Source organism: Cricetulus griseus (assembly GCF_003668045.3).
Source record: "Cricetulus griseus strain 17A/GY chromosome 1 unlocalized genomic scaffold, alternate assembly CriGri-PICRH-1.0 chr1_1, whole genome shotgun sequence".
NCBI lineage: Eukaryota > Metazoa > Chordata > Mammalia > Rodentia > Cricetidae > Cricetulus > Cricetulus griseus.
In genome coordinates this window covers 65,667,098-65,686,807 of record NW_023276807.1, presented here as the reverse complement: position 1 = coordinate 65,686,807, position 19,710 = coordinate 65,667,098, and positions in this window count along the sequence as shown.

Below are 19,710 nucleotides of genomic sequence, written 5' to 3'. Positions count from 1 at the left end.
ATAAAACAGAGGGGATTGTAGAATCTGCCATTGAGAGTCCAGGAGCATGTTTAGGCCACAGAGAGTCCCAGTGTGTCACTGAGATGGAACAAATGGCCACCACCATTCATTCACAGGTCATAATCAACATGTGATGGAAAGACAGAGGCTCATACCCCTCTCCAAGGCACAAACAAGTACTGGTGATAGTGGGTTCAAGACAGTGTCAAGGAACAGACACTGGTCACAAACCACATGGTGTGCAGAATCTGTACCTCTGTGGAGGTAGAATGTAGGCCAGTGGGAGGAAGCAGAGGTAGGGAGAGGGATAACTGAGAGATGTGGGGTTGGGAGCCCAACACCTTCCCAGATGATGACAGTATTCAATGAGTGGTTGTAGTGCAGGATATGTAACTGTGTGAACATGCTGAAATTCAAAAAAGGAAAAACCAACCAGCCAATGAAATGAATGGGAGGGGAAGTTTATATCATGTCAACACATAGTCACCAAACAAGAAGGTACAGGAAGGACATGTCTAGGGGAAGGAGATGCCCTGGACATGGATCTTAAGCAAGGCTTCTCCTAACAGAGGGTCCTTAAATAGACTTGGAAATCAGCTTATACACCAGCATCCTGAAGTCCTGGTGATCTTCAGTGTATTTTTACAAAGTCATCCCTGGGGTCCTGCCAGGTGATCTTGTGATTTCCATCTAAAAATTACTTTTATCTCTAAGGAAATAAGATACATTCTTAAAGCTTATTAATCCCTATCCAGCAGGGGTCTTTTACATTTATAATGTCTTATTAGGTCTTGGAGATTTCCATCCTGGGTACCTATAAAGTAAATTGGCTAAATCACTTGAAGGTCCTTGAAGTTAAGAGTTCAGAAAGCTGCAAGTCTAGCTAGTCATAGAGATTCGGGGTAAATTGAAAGTGATTTCTTTATGGGCTGTGTTTGGTCATTCATGCGTCTTTTGTCATACAGATTTTTAGAGACAAGTGAGCTTGTAAAGTATGTCACTTAGCCCATTAAAACCCAGGCATCACGTAAGAGCCTTTTAGATTCAGAATCAAGGGCTTGTCATTCACATATCTTCCTGAATGATGTGAACCAATCACATATCTAGATGTGTAATTTATTTTTTTCTTTGGGAAAAAATGAAGAACAGTCAAATTAAGGGCATTTTGCCAACACATTCAAACCTTTTAAATGGAGTCATCTGTCTTCATGATTTCCCTGCTCACTGTGAAGTTGTCCTCACATTTAGACTCACTGTCAGGTGCTGCAAGAAGTGTGTTAAGATGAAATGTGATTGGATTTTGTAATTTTTAAAGCAAAGATGATTAAATCGTTAACATAATCATTAAAGTTCTGTGATTGGAAGTTGCATTTCTTATTTCCATGAAGCTGTAGAGCAAACTTGCTTGTTCAGTCCTACTGGAAAACAAGATAACAGCAACAACAACCACCTTGGAAGTCAACAGAAATGTATATAAATGGCACTTAACTGGTCAAGATTTCAGACAGAAGGAGCCCAAGAAGGAAGTCAAAAGCAGCTGAATGCTGTTTCGTTGGTCTCTGGCCATTTCTCATCAAAGTGTTGAGCCCAAACATACTTAGAAGACCCTTCACAGTGCAGCTGGGCTCTAAGCAGAGAAAACAGAAGGAGTTTGGGAACTCTGGCTGAACAGGATCAACAAGTAGAATTTTAAGGGCCCAGCATCCTAGCCAAGTAGTAAAGAAAGAGAGTTAAGTCATAGTTATACCTATATCTACATACAGGCCATTATATGTTATATAAACCACTATATTTAATACACATCATATATAATGCATATAATATGAAAATTTTGGAGGAGCACAAAGGGGCTCAGTTGGTAGAGCATGAGACTTTTGATGTGGGTTCGTGCCCCACGAAGCAGGCAGTGGCAGTGACCATGTCTCCAAGCCAACCATGTCTCCAAGCCAACGGCATGCTCCTTGGCAGACAGTGGCTAAGAAAGCCACCACTTTAATTTTGGTGGTGTTGTTTAACTGTTAAAAGACTGGTGGCCAGAAAAAGGTAAAGGTTTACAGTAAAGACAGATACAGATAAAGAAAAACCTCTAAAGGTTTACAATGCATTTGAAAATATATGTAGGGTTGTGGGAGAAAAAGAGGAAGAAAAAATAGAGTAGCTCAGTGGTCGTGGCACATGCCTTTCTCCAGAAGCAGAGGCAGACAGATTTCCACAGAGTAACCCTGTCTCAAGAAAAAAGAAACAAAAGGAAGTAAAGGAAATGGAATAATAAAAAAGCCATGTAAAGATGGAAAATAAACAGAGAGTCTGGATACTATATGTAGTGTTGTTGTCTTTAAATTGTCTGATTGCCAAGGAAAGAGTAAAAGCTGCCACAATATATTTGATTATATATGCTTATAAATTAATCCAACTTACATATTTTAAAAATGCTTTGACGTCTAACTTTGAATATAAGAACAGGTTACTTGGGAAAGGAGTTCTGGCTTGTGTTTTCACAGAAAATGAAAAGCTGTGGATTCCTTCCAGACTAATATGGTTTGATCAAGCAAGACTCCCTGAAGCAGTGACCCAACTGATCCTACATCCAAAAAAGCTGAGATGATCCAAAAAAGCTCAGACTCCAAAAACAAGGACTTTCTGTGTTTTATCATGATACCCATGGTGTGGACAATCGTCCCCAACCAGCAGGAAGCAGTTTGGAATGAATGAGGCCCAAATTCCCAAATATTGTTTATAAATGTTTATTTTCATTTAAATGGGGTTGGTTATAAATGGTAATGATCACAGTCAATCTCTTTTTAAAGGATAAAAGGGGAGTTGGATATAGGAACGAATACTTCACATTGGTATGGATTTTTATTTATAGATACAACTTTAAGGTCAATTTTGTGATAGGCATATGTATCCTCTTGTTTAGGTATTGTGCTTATACAGATCTTTTAAAATGATATGCATAATTAAATACAGATTATTAACAGACATCAATAGAACTTTCCATCCAAACACAAAAGAATATACCTTCTTTTCAGCATCACATGGAACCTTCTCTAAAATCAACCACATACTCCGCAACATAGCAAACCTCAACAGGTACAAAAAATTATAATAACCCCCTGTGTCTTATCAGACCACCATGCTTTAAAGTTAGAATTAAAAAACAACACAAATTGCAGAAAACCTACCAACTCATGATAATTGAACAACACCCAATTGTACCATTCCTGGGTCAAAAAGAAATAAAGAAGGAAATTAAAGACTTCCTAGAATTCAAAGAAAATGAAGATACAACCTACTCAAACTTATGGGACAATCTGAAAGCAGTTCTAAGAGGAAAGTTCATAGCTTTAAGTGCTCACATGAAGAAACTAGAGAATAGTCACACCAGAGAGTTGACATCATAGCTGAAAGCTCCAGAACAAATAGAAGCAAATTCACCCTGGAGGAGGAGTAGATGCCAGGAAATAATCAAACTGAGGGCAGAAATCAATAAAGTTGAAACAAAGAAAACAATTCAAAGAATCAATGTAACAAAGAGTTGGTTCTTCGAGAAAATCAACAAGATAGACAAACCTTTATCCAACCTAACCAAAAGGCAGAGAGAGAACATGCAAATTAACAAAATCAGAAATGAAAAGGGGTACATAACAACAGACACTGAAGAAATCCAGAGAATCATCAGGTCATACTTTGAAAACCTATACTCCACAAAATTAGAAAATTTAAAGGAAATGGACAATTTTCTGGACAGATATCACTTACCAAAATTGAATTAAGAACAAATAAGCAACTTAAACAGACATATAACCTCTAAGGAGATAGAAGCAGTCATCAAAAGTCTCCCAACCAAAAAAAGTCCAGGACCAGATGGCTTCGGTGCAGAATTCTACCAGAAATTCAAAGAAGAGCTAATACCAATACTCCTCAAATTGTTCCACACAATAGAAGCAGAAGGTTCATTGCCAAACTCTTTTTATGAGGCCTCAATTACCTTGATACCCAAGCCACACAAAGACACAACTAAGACAGAGAACTGCAGACCAATATCCCTCATGGACAGTGATACAAAAATACTCAACAAAATACTGGCAAACCAAATCTAAGAACATATCAGAAAAATCATCCACCATGCTAAAGTAGACTTCATCCCCGGGATGCAGGGTTGGTTCAACATTCAAAAATCTATCAATGTAATCCACCATAAACCAACTGAAGAAGAGAAACCACATGATCATCTCACTAGATGCTGAAAAAAGCCTTTGACAAAATTCAACACCCCTTCATGATAAAGGTCCTGGAGAGATCAGGAATAACAGGAGCATGCCTGTACATAATAAAAACAATATACAATAAGCCAAGAGCCAACATAAAACTAAATGGAAACTCAATGCTATTCCTCTAAAATCAAGAACAAGACAAGGTTGTCCACTCTCTCCATATCTCTTCAATATTGTCCTTGAAGTTCTAGCTAGAGCAATAAGAAAACAAAAGGAGATCAAGGGGATACAAATTGGAAAGGAAGAAGTCAAGCTTTCACTGTTTGCAGATGATATGATAGTCTACATAAGTGAACTGAGAAACTCTACCACGGAACTCCTACAGCGAATAACACCTTCAGCAAAGTGGCAGGATACAAGATTAACTAAAAAAAAATCAGTAGCCCTACAATATATGCATGGTAAATGTGCTGAGAAAGAAATCAGAGAAACATCACACTTTACAATTGCTACAAACAACATAAAATACCTTGGGGTAACGCTAACTAAAAAAGTGAAAGAGCTGTATCATAAGAATTTTGAGTCTTTAAAGAAAGAGGTCATGCAGAGGTCATGAGGGAAAGTTTGAGTCAGGTGTAGATTAGAAGAAAGGATATGTGATAGGTAGGGTTTTAGTTGGGGAGTGTTAGGGGAGGAATCGAGGGAGAAGGGAACTGGGATTGTCATATAATTCAATCTTATTTCTAATTCAAATAAAAAAATGATAAACAGAAATTAAAAAGATACCAGAAAATGGAAGGATCTCCCATGTTCTTGGATAGGTAGGATCAACATAGTAAAAATGGCACTCTTGCCAATAGCAATCTACAGATTCAATGCAATCCCCATCAGAATCCCAGCACAATTCTTCACAGACCTTGAAAAAACAATTTTTTTTAAGTGAGAAGTTTTATGAGAAAGGGAAGGGAGAAGGGGGAAAGAAGGGAAAGAGAGGGAGAGAGATGTAGAGGGGGCGAGGTGAGTCAAAAAACAATTCTTAACTTTATATGGAAAAACAAAAGACCGGGGATAGCCAAAACAACCATGTACATTAAAAGAACTTCCGGAGGCATCATCATCCCTGATTTCAAGCTATATTATAGAGCTATAGTCCTGAAAACAGCTTGGTATTGGCACAAAAATACACAGGTAGACCAATTGGTTGAAATTGGTTGAAAACCCAGAGTTGAAAACCCTGATATTAACTGGCACACCTCTGAACACCCGATTTTTGACAAAGAACCTAAAGCTATACAATGGAATGAAGAAAGCATCTTCAACAAATGGTGCTGGTATAACTTGGATTCTGGCATGTAGAAGACTGCAGATAGATCCATGTCTATCACTATGCACAAAACTTAAGTCCAAATGTATCAAAGACCTCAACATAAACGCAGCCACAATGAACTTATTAGAAGAGAAAGTAGGAAATACCCTTGGACTAATTGGTACAGGAGACCATTTCCTGATCATAACACCAGTAGCATAGACACTGAGATCAATAATTAATAAATGGGACCTCCTGAAACTGAGAAGCCTCTGTAAGGAAAGGACACAGTCAGCAAGACAAAACAGCAGCCACAGACTGGGAAAAGATATTCACCAACCCAACATCTGATAGAGGGCTGATCTCCAAAATTTACAAAGAACTCAAGAAGCTAGTCTCCAAAACGCCAAACAATCCAATTGAAAAGTTGGGTACAGAACTTAACAGGCAGTTCTCAATAGAGGAATCTAAAATGGCTGAAAGACATATAAGAAAGAGTTCAACATCCTTAGCCATCAGGGAAATGCAAATCAAAACAACTTTGAGACACCATCTTATTCCTGTCAGAATGACTAAAATCAAAAACACCAATGACAGTTTATGCTGGAGAGAATATGGAGAAAGGGGAACACTCCTCCACTGCTGGTGGGAGTGCCAACTTGTACAGCCACTTTGGAAATCAGTATGGTGACTCCTCAAGAAAATGGAAATCAGTCTACCACAGGTTCCAGCAATTTCACTCTTAGGCATATACTCCAAAGAAGCACATACATTCAACATGGACATCTGTTAAATGATGTTCATAGCAGCACTATTTGTAATAGCCAGAAACTGGTAGCAGCCTAAATGCCCCTCAACCGAAGAATGTATAGAGAGAATGTGGTACATTTACACAATGGAGCACTACTCAGCAGAAAAAAACCAATGGAATCTTGAAATTTTCGGGAAAATGGATGGAACTCGAAGAAACCATTCTGAGCGAGGTAACCCAGTTACAAAAAGACAAACATGGTCTGTACTCATCCATATGTGGATTTTAGACATAAAAGTAAAGGATTACCAGCCTCAATCCACACTGCCAGAGAAGCTAGTAAAAAAAGGAGGACTATAAGTGAGACATACATGGTCCCCTGGAGAAGGGGAAAAGGTCAAGATCCTCTGAGCAAATTGGGAGCATGGGGGAGGGGAGAGGGAACTAGGAGAATGAGAAGGGGAGGAGGGTGAGGAAGGCATGATGGGGCAGGGAAGTTGAGTTGTGGGAAGAACAGAAGAGAACAAGATAAGAGATAATACAATAGAGGGAGAAATTATAGGTTTAAAGAGAAATCAGGCACTAGGGAAATGTCTGGAGAGCTACAAAGATGACACCAAGTAACAATCTAAACAACAGTGGAGAGGCTACCTTAAATGTCCTCTCCTGATAATAAGATTGATGACTGACTCATTTGCCATCGTATAGCCTTCATCCAACAGTTGGTGGAAGTAGAAGCAGACACCCACAGCTAAACCTTGAACTGAACTTGAATCCAGTTGCAAAGGAGGACTGATGAGCAAAGGTGTCCATACCAGGCTGATGAAACCCACAGAAACAGTTGGCCTGAACAAGGGAGACCTCTTGGTCCCCAGACTGATAGCTGGTGGGTGTCAGTGAGGAGGCCTTAGAAATCTATGGGGCCTCTTGTAGTTGATCAGTACTTATCCCTAGCATAGGAATGGACTTTGGGAGCCCATCCCACTTGGAGGGATACTCCCTGAGCCTAGACACAAGGGGGTTGGCCTAAGCCCTATCCCAAAGAAAAAGTCAGACTTTGAAGACCCCCCTATTGAAGGCCTCACCCTCCCTGGGGAGCAGAAAGGTTATGGGATAGGTAGGGTGTTAGTTGGGGGCGGGGAGAGGGAGGAGGGTAGGGAGAGGGACCTGGGATTGACATGTAAAATAATTTTCTTTCTAATTAAAATAAAATATAAAAAAGATTAGATAGGGGGAAACAGTCACTAGTGAAATAGAGTACATGTGCCATGCCACCGAACCATACCAGAGACAGATTTCCCAAAATACCAGGACTTACATAAACTGTTAATGTGAATTTAAAACCTCAGGTGATACATAAGAATTTACTTTCATAGCATGAACTAGAAATGTCAACGTTGTGCTATTGCCTTTAAACAGGGTACAAAAGGACACATTTCCCTAATATAGCTGGTAGCTTTAATCAATTCCATCATGAAACAGCAGATGATAAAATATAACTGTGAAATCAGTTTATAAAAATACATAAACGTTTTAAAATCAGATACATAGTTTCAAAGGTAGTAACTCTTATTTGCTCTTAAACATGGGTAAGAGTCTCCCTTCCGTGTGTGTGTGTGTGTGTGTGTGTGTGTGTGTGTGTGTGTGTGTGTGTGTGTGTGTGTGTGTTACTGATAGGCTATCAGAAATCAAGTGAGAATGGACTTCCTTTTTACTGGATATGGAACGATAGGATAATCTGGAACACATTATGATTCCCTGTGCCTTATTACCAGTATGAATCTGAGTTTTTAAAATGGCCTAAAAATCTTACTGTTCACTTTTTCCATCTTGCTTAACCATCTTCCAAATTGTTTGTGGATTTCTGTCTTCTGGAGAAGTAAAGCAAGGAAGCTGCATCCTCTGGTCAGGGATACTGTACCATGAGCAAACTGTGAGATAGGACAATGCAGGAAGGGAGCTTTCAAACCTGTGCCAGCAGCCTGTTTGTTCAGTGATGCAAGCCAGGAGAGGCGGGTCCCTGCATCGTCACCCCACAATCTGACATCCAAGGACGCCACTCATCCTTTTTTGCCTTTCTCTGGAGGTCCTAGAGAAGTCATGATTTAACAAGATTATCCCTCCCAGTAGAAATGCATTTCAAAACAAAGTGGTGCATGCCATGGCCCAAATGGCATCCAGAAGGAGGAACATTATTTAACACAAACACATGACCACATTTAAAGAAGGATTTCCCTTGGAGATATCATTTGACTTCAGGTCTTAAGGTCATGAAAAGAAAACTTCACATCTTCTGTATTTGAACCACCATCATCAGTGGGAGCAGTCTCAATAGTCTTTGTAGATGGACCATTCTATGGTGCCCAATGGTTTCATCAAACAGCTTTCCTTATCTGTTGTGGAGTTACTGGCGATCAGTAGTCAGAGCAAGACACTGATCTTGTGGTTTCAGAAATTCTGCAAAATGAAGAATGAGGTTTCTCAAAGACCAAAATTTTCTGCCTCCAGAACTTAGGAGTAGTTCTGCCCATAATTTTAAGGACCTAGACTCAATAATTCTCCTGCCTCATGAAACATGTTCTTAACCCCTTCCACTTTCAGTAAGTGTATGAATGTGTTATATTTGAGTATGTGTGAGCAGACCTACCTATGCTTATCCTATATATCCATCTGTCATATAGCTATCATTTGTTTATTGTTGATCATGTGTCATCATACATCTGTATATGTATAGTCCTGGTTTGGTCTCCCCCTCCCAGTTACACAAGTTAAAGTCATTTGGGAAGAGGAAACCTTGATTAAGAAAGTGGCCCCAATAAATTGGCCTATGGTAAGCCTGTAGGACGTTTTCATAATTGGTGATGGATGTGGGAGCATCCAGATCATGGTGGGTGGTGCCTTCTCTGGGCAGGTGGACCTGGGGTGTGTGTAAGAAAGCAAATGGAACAAGCCGTGGCTAGCAAGCAAGGCAGTGAACAGTGATCTTGGAGGATTTAATAACACTTATATGGTACAGTCCTGTTACTTGAGGCCTTCAGGCTCTGTGTCAACACAGCAGTATTATTCTCACACTTCATAGCTTCTTGACTTAGCCTGTTGGTCCCATAGGCTACACAATTGGTTGAAGTAGTGTTTTTCAGCCTGGTTGCAACCCTTTGGGGGTTGAACAACCCTTTCATGGGGGTTGATATCAGATATTTACAATACGATTTACAACAGTAACAGACAGACTTACAAAGTAGTAATAAAATAATCTATAGTTAGGGGGTCACCACAACATGAGGAACTATATGAAAGGTAGCAGTATTAGGAAGGTTGAAAACCAGTGGACTGAAGGCTATGGACATAGACCAAAGTTCCCGGACAGCAAGGGCACTATCATCTATCTATCAAATATCCATCTCTCTGTCTCTGTATGTCTGTCTATCTGTCTGTCTCTCATTCTTTCTTTCTACCCATCATCCATCACCTATCCTGTATCATATATCCATCCTTGTGTTATCAATGTATTTATAATCTATTAGCGAGCTGTTTAAGAGATTTTATCACACTTTCGGATGTTGCTAATTAATGTAAGAGCCTTAGTTTTTGTACAAAAGCCTTTGTGTTACTGGAAAACACTATGGAAAGTATATTTTGTCCATCTGAGAACTTCATGTGACGCCTCCATTCTTCAGAATCACAAAGCCATTGCTGATTAGTGATAAAAGATATTACTCTTGTTTGCTCATGCCCTCTCCTCTGAGCTCCAGCAAGCCTGAGCTTCTCAAAACATTGGCTCTTCACATCCAGAGGGCTGCCATGTGACCTTGGAAGCCAGCCCACAGATTCTGCCAGAGATAAAGGCTGAGACTTTTGCCTGCTTGCCAGAACCTACATGTATATGTCATATGCCTTCTTATTCATCATGTGTTTCCTACAGTTTCACTGTTTACACCAGTTGTAGCTGTTTGTGTTGCATTACTACAAATGCACTACTCTAAGTTCTGGAGACAAAGGTTTATTTGCCTCACAGTTTTGGGGTTCAAACCATTATCAGACGCTCCCTACCCCAGTTTGGACTTCTGTTAAGGGCAATATATAAAGGCAGGGGTGTGAGCCATAGAGAGTGCTCACATCACAAGCCAAGAGAGGCTGAAAATCTCCTTTGAGGACACATACTTTGTAATATTAGGGATTCTTACTATCTGCAACCTTCACAGTGCCTCCTAGTAGCTCCACCTTGGGAACCTAGCCTTCAGTGCATGGACATCAGGTGACATTGTTTATATAAAAACTATATAGGACTAGTTTCAAGAAGACTTTATAGGAAAAATACATACTTCTATTAGTAAGTGAGCATTTGAGAACAGTAAAAATAGATCAACTCAAATGGTATATATGTATCTGTACATGCATGAGCCTGAATGAGTACATGTGAGTACGTGCATGTCTGTATTTAAATTAGTGTGTGTGTGTGTGTGTGTGTGTGTGTGTGTGTATGTGTGTGTGTGTGTGTGTGTGTGTGTGTGAATGAGTGTGTGTGCTCACATGTGTGAGTTTACATGAGTGTGTATATGTGTTTAGATGTGTGAATGTTTGGGCACGTGCCTGTATATGCAAACGTAACACAAAAAATTAAAGAATAATAACAAAACATCAACTAGATGAAGAAATGGGAGAAAAGTTGGCTACAGGGAAAAGTTGATATGCTTGGGGAAAATTAAAAAAATTGAAAAGGTGTCATGGGCCCTGAATAGGCCAAAAGTTTGAAACTGATGACCACAGCAATATGATGTCAAAGAGATGTTACATCCAGGGGAGATGTTAGGTGAAGATGAGAAAGAATCTTCTGAGAGGGATGAGAGACCATTTAGTCTTTCAAGAGAAAAGGGAGTCTGATGAGGAGTCATTGAGACATGGGAGGTGTGGGGGAGATGGGGTGGAGGGTGGCGGCTCTGTGTTTAGGGACAGGAAAAGGGCTTCATCCTAATGGGGAAAAGAGATGTTTTACTGGTCCATCTGTGTTGAGAGGTTGAGTGGTTTCCATGGGAATGACTGTTTCTCCTTAATGAAGAATAATGAAGTGGGTGAGACACAGATGGATACCCTGTGGTAGATGGGCATTGTAAAACTGGTGCACACTTGCAAAAAAGGAGGACCATAAGATGATGCAAAGAGATGAGGCTCTAGGGGGCAGGGAGCCCTGGGCATGATGGAGAAGTAGGTATTGGGAAGTGGGATTGGTTCCAAGAAGTGGAGAATGTGAAGGGAAGACTGTGGCTGGACTTAGGGCTTCCTTCTGGGACCCAACACAGGCTGAATATCAACATGGCTTTCTCAACAGGCAAATATGAGGGAGATAGTACCTTGCTGTGAAGGGCAGTCAAACCATGAGAACACACTGGCTGTTCCAATGCTTCTCCAACAGTCAGGGCAAAGTACTTTCCCATTTGCTTTACAATGTGTTGATTGAATACACATGTAGAAGCAGTGCCTGGTGGTGCAGGCATGTATGTCCAGTGCAGCTATCCTGGAGACTGAAGCATGAAGGTCACAAGTTCAGGACCTGCCTGAGCCACTCGGCAACACCTTTGCCAAAATAAAAATAGAAAACAGGCGGGAGATGTGGTTTAGTGGAAAAGCTCTTGTCCAACCTGTTTGAGGCCCTGGGTTTAATCCCCAATATTATAAAACATTCAGTGAATGATTGCCTGCTTTGTTGCTGTGGGCCTTAACTGGAGGCAGAGCTTCATAGTGGGGAGCAAAGCTGCTACCATTGAGGTGGTAGGAAGCAGAGCAGCAGAGGGACAGGCTAGGGCCAAAGTACATACTTGGGGTGACCTCCATAACCCCTGTGACCTACTTCCTAAAATTAGGGTCCATTTCTTAATTTCTATCACCTTTCACTAAGCTACCATATCAGGACTTCAGTGAGGAGATCAAAGCCCTCAAGATTTAGTCTTGTCTCAAAAGCCCATCAGCTGATAGCCATGCCTTTGGCACATGACCCTTCAAGGAACATTCCAGGTTCAAACCATAACTACTGCTGCAGTGGACTGGGTGTGTGTCTTTCTTATAGTTGCTGTAGACTTGAGGTTGAGGGATTTGCTATATGAAGCGTCGTTTGTATAAGGTTGTGTGTTCACTGGGGTGTGATTGTAGCAGGCACAAGAAACAGAAGTACCTCTACCTAGCAAAGACTTCATTTCTGACTTAAAGGACTTTGTCCACGTGACTTATGTGACTCAACATTATCCACGCAGGCCAAAGGGGCTGAGAAGCATGGCTGCAGATAGCAGCCATGGAGACCTGGGATCTCCCCTCTTCAGACAGAAGAGCCAGGCATGTGTCTGAAATGCTCAGGACATTTATTTGTGATGGTCTCACACAGAGGATGAATTTGATTCCAGAGATTATCTTACAAATGGGAGGACAGTCCCTCCCCTATGAAGTTTTAACCTAGTGCTTGAAAAAACTCAAACTAGGGGTGATGATTCTGTATTCTGATATCCCAGGGACAGCTCTGTGGTTGATTGATACCACACTTTTTGATACTTCCCAGCTCTGCAGGCCTAAGCAAAATAGTCCTTTGATCGAAACACACAATTATGAGGTCAAATGAGCACCGACACTTTCAAATTGAAAAGTTTAAAAGAATGGTTCCTACTGTTGTTTTCCCTGACATTAGATTTTAAAATGCTTGAAAGTCCTCAAAATATTCCCGTTGATTCTTCTTCACAGTTGTCATCTCCTAGCAAACCTGGTAATGACCTCTTAACACTGAGATAAAACATGATAGAAAAATAAGAGGCTTTGAAGCAGCCATCTCCCTGAGCATTTAGAACGAGCCAATAAAATAGGAACCAAGGGTCTAGAAATCCTTACAGCAAAGACCACGCCATTCTCACTCAGGGTTAATGATGTGGTGTTGGGTTACTAATTCCCGCCAGACTGGCCTGTAGTATTTTCAATTATCCACAAATAATGGGCAGACTAAAGGACTGCACACCAGAGTTTTTGAGTCACCCTCAGTGATCAATCTTCTAAATGTTTGTATAGATGATTAATCATATTTTCAAAGTCAAAGAAAGATTTAACCACTTACATGTTTAGAGAGGAAAAAAACCAACAAAATAAAGCTAAAATTAAGTGTGAACAAAGAACTGGACAAAGCTTGAAAAGGAGCTGTCCTTGCCAATAAATCAGAATGACATTACATGACAGTGTGGTAGTCTACAAAATGTAGTATTTGCTATCTTTATGGATATCACAATGTCATCAGGAGGATCTACCGTGCACGCATGCTTGTGTGGGTGCATGTTCCTGTGTGTGTGTGTGTATGTTCCTATGTGTGTGTGTGTGTGTGTGTGTGTGTGTGTGCCTGTGCAGTTGTGCCAAGTGTCATAGTGCATGTGTGAAGTCAGAGGACAACTTCCTTTTCCTCCTTTTCTTCTTCCTCTTCCTCCCTCCCTCCTTCTTTCCTTCCTTCTCATTTTTTTTAGCAAGTCAGATATTTATTCGGAAAATCTGTATCTTTTTGTAACTGTCCCCACAAATGAGGATTTCTTTGGTTTTGAACACTTTCATCACAGTGTGGCTCATATATCACACATATAACACTGTGTACTGTTTACTGCTCCACTAAACAGTACACAGTGTTTCTTTGAGGCATGCTGTCTCTTGATTTATATCACCTCACTTCTTGTGCAGCTACCTTCCAAGAAATTCTCTCCATTTCTGTCTCCCATTTTCTACAGGCACTGGGATTTCAGAAGCTGCCGACTCTATCCAGCTTTTATGTGTGTTCCAGGGACTCAACTCAGATTAGCATGCTTACATGCAGATACTTTTTAAACATTTCTTTTGAGAATGTAATTTGGTTCTGAGATCCCCCCGCCCCCGAACCTTTCCTCCATCTGAACTTCCCATATGCTCTCCTTCAAATTCATGGCTTCTTTTTTAAACTAATTGTTATTGCATGTTTATATGCATGTGTATATACATTCCTAAATATAGCCCATTCTGTCACTATAATGTTACCTGTACATGTGTTTTCAGTGCCGGCCACTTGGTACTGGACCGCCTCTCCTAGTTTCAGCTTCCTTCAGTTGCCTGTAGTTCTTTGTGTAGGGTTGAGACCTCATGGGCTTTTTCTCTATGCAGTTTGACATGTTTATTGGTGTCATCCTTGTTCAGCTCATGCTTGGGAAGTCATGTTGGTGAGACTTTGACTATAGCTTCTGATGTTACTAGGATACACAATCTCACAGAAAACTCCTTGATACTCTGGCTCTTTCTGCTTCATCATCCTCAGTGTTCCCTGAGCCTTAGACATGGGAATGTTTTGTGTTCATCAGGGCTAGGCTCCATAACTGCATTTTGATTTGTTGTGGTTTTCTGTAACAGTCTCTGTTTGTTGCAAGGAGAAGTTTACTTGATGATGGATTAAGACTACACCTACCTGTGTGTGTAAACATATTTATAGATTGTTGTTAGGGATAATTCTGGTTTAGTAAATTTTTGATTGGGGATTTCTCTTCAATAACTATGACATCACCTGCTCTGGTTTGTTAGCTGGATTTCCAGTGCCAGGCATGATATCCTTCATGTCAGGTAGGTCTTTAGGCCTACCTGTATTTCAAACAACATGTATTGAAACAATTAGGGAGTTGTTGGTTACCAGTCAAAGTATGTGTGCCACTACTGCACCCTTGGGGTTGTTGTGCCATGCTGGTCATTGTTACGATAAATCTTTCTGCCAAAAGCCGCCTGAACCCCACCACCACGTGTGAGCTTTACGCCAGCCACCCGGCTGAGTTAGGGCCCAAATGAATACACAGAAACTTGTATTAGGTACAAAGCTGCTTGGCCAATGACTAGGATTCTCACCTGTTAGTTCAGTCTTAACTATCATAAACCTATATATTTTATAAGACTTATCTTATCGGACGCCTTATTGGTGTCCCTCCTTGCTGGTGGATCACATTGTGCTGCTGGAGCAGGAGCCAAGGGGAAAAGAGGCATACTTCCTGTTTCCTTGCTTAGATATGAGTCTCCTTGCCATGTCACTTCCTGCCTGGATCATCACTTCTCTACTACATTTCCCAGAATCCTCTTTGACTCCTAGTCCTTGCTTGCCATTGGCCAAACAGTATTTTATTCAACAATCAATAAGATAAACATACAAAGAAGTACATTCCCCATCAGGCCATGGCATCATAGCCTCCCTTGGAAGATTGCATGGTGCCTTCTGGTACCATGAAAGCTAGTTTTCTGGGAAGAGGCTTTCCAGCCATTTCCAGCTCAGGGGTCTCTGGGCTGAACTTGCCCACAGACTAATCTCCCTGGTCTTATGCTATGCCTTTTTAAAGATTTGAAGTGTGCCCAAGTACTAAGTAAAAACTAGTGTAATGAAATCAGGATTCCAGGACAGATCTGTGACACAAAAACAGCTGTCCCTGCTGTGTTCTATGGTTTCTGTCTCCTTATGTAAGCCTGGAATACACACATTATGCCTATCTACACATGCTTTGTAGACATTTGTGTATGTTTGAATGCTTTATGACTATTTGTATATGTTGTACATTAGGCTAATTGTGTTACAAATGGCATCCACTGTGCCCTTTTTGTCCTTTTTGCTTTTGCCCCAAGAGGATACAGCTTCCAGGGAGCTATCTGTGACTGGGTCATCACTGGGTACCAAAGCTGATTGCATCTTGACCTTGGGTGTACAATCACCAGAAATGTGGGAAATAAATGTTTGTTATTTATTATTCATTCACTATCAGACATTTTGTTATAGTGACACAGAGAAACCACATCAGAGGAAGTAAACATTGCAGGGGAGTTGAAGCTAAATGGCTGGAGATTTGCAGCAGGCCAGGTGAGGAAAGAGACAGATGTCACTGCATTGGTAGCTTCAGCTTTTAATTTGAGTGTTAGTGGCACTGGTGCATAATTTTAAGACAATGCATGCATGTGAAATATGTTTTATATGTATCAAAAACCATACAATAACATCCCCCCCAAGGCATGCCATTTCCTCCAGAGCCTAGGTTTTCCTTCACCAATTCTCCTCTGAGTGTTACCCTTGTAATTTTATTTAGGTTTTGAAATATTTTTGTTATATGCTATTTTAAATCCCTTATATTTTCACTTTCCATTAACCTCATAATTCAGAAATCATGGCTCATGAATTCCAGGATTCCTAGAGTGTCACTGTGTCTAGAAAGTAGCCATTGCTTTCCAGGGGGTGAATGTATGCACTGCTCCAAAATTCATGTATTGAAATGTAATCAAGTGACCATGTGAAGAGCTGGTGGCTCCAGGAGCCAATGAGACCATGGGATTGCCCCCTAGTGAATGGAATGATCTTTGTAAACAGGGTCCCAGACTGACAGTCTTCTCTTAGACGTCACCATTTACTCATGAGGGCATAGCAACAACCTGCCATCTTGGATGCAGAGAATAGGCCCCAGCTCACACTGATTCTGCCAACACCTTGATGTTGGTCCTTTCAGTCTCCAGGTCTATGAGAAACAAAGTCCTTACTCATAACCACACACTGTATGGTACTGTGATACAGCAGCAGAATAGAAGAAGGTGCTGATGAAGGTGACTTTAGCTGACTAAGTCAACTATATTACCTTCAAAATAATCCTATCATTGCTTTAGGAGATTTTCTTTAAACCCCCAAATTTACAGGCAAATATTCTAAATTTGTATTTTTGTTATACATTAAAGTAATCCTTTTCTGATTTTCAATCAAACAGGAACTACCCCTACAGATTCTCTATAAAACATATAGTCTTGGCAGGCTCCCACTGAGCTTATGAGAAAGCCACGTGATTTGTAATTGATTATGGATCAGGTACTACAGAGTCTGTTCAATGTAACAAAGAAATACTGGACAAATTCAATCCCCGAGTCTGTAGTTTTTAGGTAGTGTTCATTGATTTTCATTACAGCAGGCCTGGTTTTCTTGGATTAATTAGTACCACTCTTAGAAGAAAGATACCATGTCTAAAGCAACCCATTGCTTTTTCCTTTAAGAAATTGATATCCAACAGAAAATGACCAAAGCCTTCCAAGATTACTGCCCTAATGGAATCCATCACCCACACACTGCAGCACTGTTTCCCACACCTGGAGAGGAGGTGATACTTAGCATTTTAGCACAGAACTGGCCTTGATGGGGATCTGCTGCCTGCTTGGAGTTTTGGTAGTATTTTTCTTTGGGATTTTAAGGCAGAAAATTTTAGGGTTAAAATTGATTGGTATAAGAAAAACAAACAAACAAACAAAAAAACGAAGCCCTGGACAGTGTATGCTATACTCCAAATAAGTCATCAGTTTATCATTTAGAGATCAGGAGACATAATGTGCACAGTTTGGATGCCAGATTTCCATCTGGGATATGATGGAGATATCAATCACAACACAAAATATAATTTTTCTTCCCATTAGAAAGTGATAAGGACATGCTTGTCATAAGATTTATACATGAGATAGAGCCATTGAAAAAGACTCAGTAATTGTACTCACCTGGGTGGAAGTTTAAAGGTAATTAGGCCAGCAGCCCCTTGAAACACTCCACACTGTGGGCTCTGCTATGGATTCCAGTTACTTTTGTATTCATTAACCTTTATTTGAAAACTTGCTGTCAATTGTGATGACAGTTGTGTGAGTTATTATGGGGAGCATGGTATAATTAGGTTGCATTCAATCTGGAACTGCTGTAACTCAGGTTTGAAGAAACTCTAAGCATGTATTGAAACATCATCTGTAACCAGGCAGCCACTGCTGCTCCACTAAATGAAGGGATGTTAAAAACTTGGTCTGTCTCTCTACTTCTTGTGGCAGAGGCACACCTGCTAACTCAGTCGCATTGTGATATATGTGTTCCAATGAATTGTATCAATTCAGTGAAGAGGAAAACATCTGGAAATATAGCAGCTGTCAGAGTCAGTAATTGCATCGTTCACTGAATTCCATAAGGATGCGTTCATCTCCACAGATGGATTAGGTGTGTGGAATGGTATCACAGAGAGCACATAAGAACGCATAAGGGTCATACTGATGGGAGCCACGACCTCTGATGCCCTCTGGTCATATCATCTTGCTTTTGGGTCACAATATTTACATGAAAAGGGGACTTCAGTAGCATTCAGTTGATGCTTCCCAAATTAAGAGCAGGTTATTAAGGAGCTATTGTGGTTCTGCCTGTTGCTGGTTGTATCTTCTCTATAGATATACTCAGAACTGGGAAGTGCTGGAAGATAGTCCCAGCAAGATGGACTTAGAACATGTTTCCTCTGGTCCTGACTAGTTAGGCTACTGCTATGGCCATTGGGCCAGCATGACATTCTGGGTTGCCAAAGACTCCCATGAATTCTTTGTTAATGCTAATGACTTCATGAGCACCTGTGTGCTCAGGTGTACCCTCGTGACTGGCAACAGTTACCTTTAGGAGGTTCATAGAGCTGACCTGACTTGTTGTCACAGAATGTCCTCAAGTAACTTTCCTTTGCTAAGCAACTGTACTGGTGTGATCTGGGGTCTCCTGAAGGTCATTGCAGCTTTTGAAAAGATTCAGGAAAGTGGCACCCAGAGATCCTTCCTCTGGGTGATGATGTCCAAGTGGGAACACAGTCCTGAAGAAATCTGCCTCTCCTAGGCTCAGGGAGGTTAAGAGCCAGCCTAACACAGCCTAACACAGTGTTAGGACTGCATGCGACTTGGTGGGTCTGGGGTAAGCATTGCTATGGAGAAAATAGGGCACCAGGATGTTGGTGAAGAGCAGTTATCTCTGTAGAGTTTTAGAGTTTGCCAGACAGGGTGAGGCAGACAGCAAAAAGAAGCAGGAGCTCAAAGTTGGTAATGGACTAAGCCCATCTCAGCACTGGTGAGTGCCAGCAATGAAGTTTCCCAGGGTGCAGGAGTAAAGGGAAGGAAAAAGGAGGGAGGCCAGGGGATTGTGGTTTCTTGAGGAGCAAGGGTTAATCTTGGCCTCACGTAGGGAGACCACCTTGGAAACTGATCTTAGAAATCAGGCTCTAATCTGCTGAGAACATTCTGGAAATCTACTCCTCATGATTCCACGAACTACATGGTGGCAGTGTTATTGGGAACGTACCGACTTTTGGTGACTGCTCAGGCATATTTTTTGGGACAAGGAAATGGTTGGAGATGAGGTCCTGTGGGTGGGTGAACAGCATTGTGGCCCTGTTCTGGACATGCTCATTATTTCCTTTCTGCCAAAGTGGTGAAATGACAAGTCCATTTCTTATCACAGGCAACAGATAGCTTTGCTAACCCATTAACCCCCTTTTCTTCAAAATAAGCCAGTGCGTTTGCTGGTAGCTTTTCTGGCATTATCCCGAATATGCTGTCTTGTTGTTCTGATTATTGAGGAAATACCTCACCTGTCTTCAGCCTGAGCAAGTTTTCCATTG